Genomic DNA, 6,475 nt, shown 5'->3' with positions numbered 1-6,475 from the left:
ACTTTTGTTCACATCTATTAATTAAACCTTTGATTAGGTTTAATTCTCTCTAGGTTTAATATACTGGCCAATTCACTGAGAGATGTGCCTTATGAATCCTCTCTGTGACACTTAATCCAAATAAGTAAAAAAAAAAAGTCAGAATCATGACAATCATCTAAAACATATGGCATAATATGGTCAGTCCCTGAAAGATTCAGAGAGCCAAGTGGCAGCATTTTGCAATAATGGCATAGCCATTAGATTTCTGTGCCAGGATTGATGTCTGAACTTCAGTTTGTAGCCATCTGTTTTGCTGGGAAGATCTTCTTGGGTCACTGTGAGATCTGTAACCAATTAGCAATATCTGAATAGCCAGATGTTTTGAAAGTGGGGTACACATCTTTGTCACATTTTGATTAAGGCAGAGAAGATATCTACTTAACATTTACCTTTCTAAATGATCCTAATTTAATAGATATTAATAAAACCCAGTGATAGCAGATTGGTGGCTCATACTTTTAATCTCAGGATTTGGGAGGCAGAAGCAGGTGGATCTTTGTAAGTTCTGTCAGCCTCGTCTAAGTGAGTTCCAGGCCAGCCATGATTACCTTCTGAGATTCTGTATCAAAAGCAAACATTACAAGAAATTCAGGGATTGGGAAATGGAACAGAGACAGAAGGAATGGCCAAGCAATATCCAGCTCAACTAGAGACCCCTCCCATGATCAAATACCAATCCCTGACACTATTACAAATACTCTGTCATACTTACAGATAGGAGTTTAGCATGGGTGTCCTCTGAGAGGCTCTGCCCAGCAGCTGACTCAGTTGCAGAGACCCACTGTCAAATATTGGATGGAGCTTGAGGAATCTTTTGGAACAGTTAGAGAAAAACTGAGGACCCTGAAAGGGTTAGGAACTCCACAGGAAGACGAACAGAATCAACTAACTTAGACACAGGCTATATATGTTTCTACATATGTGGAGATACGCAGCTTGTTTGTCATGCAGGTCTCTCAACAAATGGAACAAGGGGGTTGTCCTTCGCTCTGTTACCTGTCTATGGATCTTGTTCCCCTAACTGAGCCATCTTATCTGACATCAGTGAGAAAAAGTGCATCTAGCCCTGCAGAGATTTGATGTGCCAAGGTAGAAGGGATACTCAGGAAGGGCCTCCATTGTCTCAGAAGAGAAAGGGGGTAGGAGGAGGAACTGTGAAAGGGGTGACTAGAAGGGAGGACAGAGATTGGTATGTAAAGTGGGAAAACAAAGCAGGCATTAAAGATACTTGGGCTGGAAAAGTAGTTAAGAGCATTGGCTATTCTTCCAGAGGATCTGTGATCAATTCATAACAGGTACAAGATGGCTAACAACCATCTGTAACTCCTTTACTGGCCTCCATGGGCATTGTATATGCATAGTACATAGATATAGGTTCAACAAAACAACTATATAAATAAAGTATATAGTTTATACACATGAAACAAAATGAAAAATAATTTTAAAAACACTGGTAGCACTTTGCAGTTTTATTTGAGTTTTCTGAATAAATCCATCTAAGATGCTTATGAAAGAAGAATTATCATTACACTTTTCACCTGTTAAATGGAGGAAAAGTGAGAAAATGCAAGATACCCAGCATCTGTGGATACATTCTCATGTGAAGATTTCAGTCCCACTTTACATGCATGTTCTTTTCATTGGATTTGATGCTATCTTTTGGGCATTTGTAATTTAGTGTCTTAATGAAATGCAGGAGGACAATCCTAATAGCCTAGAGCAAATTTAGGAGATGGTTGTATTTTACTTATGGACATACTGAGGTTGTATGTAGTTCAAGACCTATGTCTCATGACTTCTAATATGAATATTGTTCTCATTCAGAGACACCACAGACAGGTAGTTTGATGACAGGTCACAATAAATATGTTTTAACAATTTACATTTTTCCTTGCCAGCAATACAAAAACTTGAGAGCAAAAGTACAAATGTGGTCCCTACTACTTGGCCTTTCAAGATCTTGGTGCCTACAGGTGAGAACTTCCCAGAATCAACTCACTTTACAGAAATTTTCCCTTTCCTGCCTTACATTGAGTGGGTGGAGAGGGAAAGAACAGGGTACGTTTCAGAGACTCTGACAGCTGGACCTGTTCAGAGGCTGGTGCAGGTAAGTAAGAAGTCCTCAAGCAATTGGCCACTTAGCCTAAACTTCTGCTTTCTACATAGCTACCGCAATCAACTGGTAAGTTGTCCTCAGACACTGGCTACTCCTCATCTTCCCTAATTTCCTTAGGTCCCATATTGATAGGAACTGCTTAGTTCCCAGGCAAGCATCCCTAGGTTAATAATCCCACTGACCTTACTAACTCCCAATGAGAAAAATCCCACTGCAAAATCCAGAATACCACTAAAATCTCAGACAATCTGTCTCCTCCTAAAATTATAAATCCCATAATAGTAGATCCCAAATGACAACAACCTCAAAGAACTTCCAAAGAATTTATAAGAATGAGTTTGAATGAATAATGTTTGAACATCTCAAAGAAGACATGAATGTTCTCAAGGAGAACAAGTAGAGATGAATGATATAAGCCAATATAAGAATTAAAGATGCACACACAATAAACAAAGAGTTGTTGAAGAAAAGACAAAATGAAATGATACTGCAAATAAAAAGCCTAGTAGGCTAAATAAAATCCTCAATAGAAACCTACAGTAATAGAATGGATCATGTGGAAAACAGCATCATAGATGGAAGACAAGATAGAGGAGTACAATCATTCAGTAGAGGTCAATGAAAAATGTATGTAAAAAATTCATGAAGGAAACAGATTTTATCACAGCAATAGGAACCAACTAAAGATAATGAGATAATGTGGAGTGTTAAAGATTGAGTGGGAATAGGAGTATGGGAATGGAGAACCAGAGTGGTTAATGAGTAGTTTAACCAAAACTAAAGATCTCTTTAAAACCCTTAGGAAGCCCAGAAGTTAGTAAGCTAATTTCAAAATAAAGCTTTAAAAATACAGTTCAAGTGGAAGTACCCTGTGTGGGTGCACATTGCTACACCAAGAAGACATAGATCAGGAAATCTATTAGGAGACTGTGATTCTCAGAAGTTATAGAGAAGCTACATCCATCATACCTCCACAATATGGTTATCTAAACAAAGACAACATCAGGAGACATGTTATTATGAAAGAGGGAAATCTCACAGGTGCCCACCATTAAGCAAAAAACTACAGCCAGATGAGGAGTGGTGAGAGTGGAAAATGTAGTTTTTCCCTGAAATCGAGATCTCTAATTTGTTATCCAATACCAACTGGTCAGATCTAAAATTATATACACGCAAATAACAGTAAATGGACTTAGTGACACACAAACATACATCACATATATGCTATATATAACTCATGTATATCACATAATATATATCTCTATCATCTATGTATCTATATTCGTTTATCTATTTATATCTAAAATGAAAAAGAGTTCACAAATTTGAGAGAGAAAGGGTTAACATATGAGGAGTTGTAGGAGGACAGTTAAGGGAGAAAATGTTCTAATTATATTTAAATTATGAATGAATGAAAGAAGTGAAAATGTGAGGGTCGATGTGTGACTGCCTGAGAGATGGGGAACATTGATATTGGGAACATTAGCGCTAAACAGGAAATCCAGCAGCCTTGGAAGATTAAACACTATTAAAGTAGACACCGACAATCTGAAAATTTTTAGGAGAGTTTTGTTGAGATTTATATAAATATACACATTTCAATATGTATATGAATTTGTGCGTACTCACATATGCACACATAAAATCTCATGGAGTGGCTTTAGTGAACTGTGTTACAGCCGAAGACACTACTCTGTGAATGAATTTAGTCATCTCCTTGTCAGACGATAGATTTATGTTTCTCAGGCTTGGATGTCAAAATGTCTGATTTTTTTTTTAAATTTTACATGTGGGAAATTTCAGTCCAGAGTTGGGAAAGAATGCATTTAATTTCCTTTTAAAGAGGGAAAATTATCTCCATTGCCATCTTTACAAATCCTTTCATGTTTTGCTACGATACTTTTCCTGTAACTTCAGGCAGTGATTAAACTGCCAAATTCCAGCGACAAGGATCAGAGAACCAGCACCATCATGGAGCTGCCCAAACATCTGCTTAATTGTAGAAAGCATGCTTACACTTAGCCATGAGTCCAGAGCAATAGGCGCTCTGATGAAGAAAAAAAAAATCATATAACGCCTGACCGTTACTTTCCAGGAAGATGATGGCTCTGGTTCAAGTTAGGTAATGGAAACTCCCCGCGTTACTCCATCTTCCAAGGAAAAGAGCAACCCTTCCCTCAGTCTGCTCTCCTTTGAACGTTGTCAAGAAAGACAGTAAATTTTTATTAGCATATATTAATTCTACCGACTAAATGGGCTCATTATGACATTTCTGTGCATGCGTATAATGTACCTTGGCTTTATTCCCCCTCTTTCCCGCTCTTTTAGTCCCTCACCCACTCTGCTTCCATAGCTCTAATCATGACTCTGGTATTTTATAACCCACCTATATCACACCTTTGTGAGAAAAAAAATACAAAACTCCCCTTTGTTACTCCAGGTTATCCCACTTAACACAATGACTTTCAGCTCCATCATTTTCTTGTAATGAATGCATTTACTTGTTTGTGTGATTAAGTAAAACTCTATCATGAGCATATACTACCACTGCTTTACCCAGGAATCCATTGATGGCTATCTTACTGGATTCCATAGCTTTTCTATTTTCATGATAATCATGAATTTGGGGGTATCTGTATAGATAACTCCTGGACTATTTTGGGTATATATCCGTAAGTGGCATACCTGGATCTTATGGAAGTATTATTGCCTTTTTTTTTTTTAAGTTTTGAAGAGTCAGTATACTGAATTATATAGTGACCATGCTAATTGAAACAAAGAAAGCTTCATTTCATTTAGTATTATAGGAAATATTTTATTTTTTTTAAATCAGTGGATTATTTTTATCACCGCCATTAATTAGTGTGTAGGTATATTTGTGTGTGTGTGTGTGTGTGTGTGTGTGTGTGTGTGTGTGTGTGTGTGTGTATACCTTTATTTGGTTAAGGTGTAGATCTATTGTTCTTACTTTCCTCAGGGCTTTTATTATTTAGCATATTTATACTGGGTATGAAATCCAGATACACAGTAATAAAATTTCAGATCTCAGTGCCTTATTCTCTTTAATATAAAGATGATTAAAATAAAATAATGACCTAAACTGACCCACAGATTGGATTTAACAGATATTCATGGCTGAAAAATATACATTTCATTCACTAGCCCATGGAACTTTATCCAAAGTTGATCAGATTTTAGACCATAAACTTGACCTTAATTTAAAAAATGATAAACTATTTATTGCATCTTGCCAGATCACAAAAAAGTAAAGTTAGACATAACATCAAAAGAAACTACATAAAATTCACAAACACAGGGAGAGAACAATAAACATGGAGTAATAAGTGGGTCATTAAAAAAATTAAAACTTTGAAAAAATTAAAAACATGATCTTTGAGAATCTAGCAAGAACTTCTAGTTTCTTCTTTTTTACATGGAAAGTTGGACAGGTTGAACTTCGGGCCTTATGTTGGAGTTAAATCTTCAATCCACAAGTAGTTCTCTTTTAGAAATTTTATTTTTATTTATATGTATGTATCTGTGTGTATAAACCACAGAGGTATCCAAAGAGGTCAGAATAGGGTTTTGGCTCCCCTAGAAATGAAGTTCCAGGCAATTATGCCCCATTTGGACTTTGGTGTTAGGACCAAAATTTGGGTTCTCCTGGAAGAACAGCAAGTTCTATTAACCACTCAGCCATTAAATTAGTTCATTGAATCAGAAAGTAGGAAAATGAAAGTCAAACACAAAATTAAGCAAGTGAATGCAGACTACACATAGTTTTTACAAAACTCAAGGTGCTAAATGTGGTTCATTTGTTTTCCAATCATATGCTTTTGAATTTTACCCTTGAGCAGTATTTTTTTTCCTGAGGGGAGAAAACACAGATTTATTAAATAAAGAAGAAAAAAAATTATTGGGATGGGAGGGGTCTCCTAGTGAATTTACCTCTCTGTTTTTCTTTTTTTTTATTTTAAGTTCATTTATTTAAAAAGAAAATTAAACACATTTTGTTTTCTTTTGTTGTTTTTTTTTCTTTTAGATATTTTCTTTATTTACATGTAAATTTCTCCATTCCCAGTTTCCCCTCCAAAAAACAAAGAAACAACCAAAAACAATAAAAACAAACCCCTGTTGCCTCCCACTTCCCCATGCCTGCCACCATGCCCTCTCCCACTTTCTGGCCCTGGCATTCCCCTACACTGGGGCACAGAACCCTCAAAGGGCCGAGGTCCTCTCCTCCTATTGATTCTTTAATTTCCTTCTTAAGAGACTTGAAGTTCTTGTCAAACAGATCTTTTACTTGCTTAGTTAGGG

General features: G+C 36.4%; 1 long non-coding RNA gene across 1 annotated transcript in view; it reads left to right on the top strand.

Annotated features, from left to right (window-relative positions):
* Positions 1–1,947: 1,947 nt before the first annotated feature.
* Positions 1,948–6,475, top strand: part of LOC116082310 — a 19,546-nt gene continuing 15,018 nt past the window's right edge. Inside the window, exon 1 of the long non-coding RNA XR_004115242.1 lies at positions 1,948–2,015. This is a non-coding gene — a long non-coding RNA (uncharacterized LOC116082310). The remainder of the gene's footprint in view (positions 2,016–6,475) is intronic.

This window comes from Mastomys coucha, unplaced genomic scaffold (assembly GCF_008632895.1).
Source record: "Mastomys coucha isolate ucsf_1 unplaced genomic scaffold, UCSF_Mcou_1 pScaffold7, whole genome shotgun sequence".
NCBI lineage: Eukaryota > Metazoa > Chordata > Mammalia > Rodentia > Muridae > Mastomys > Mastomys coucha.
The sequence above is the reverse complement of the archived record's forward strand: the minus strand, read 5'-3'. Positions and strand labels throughout refer to the sequence as shown.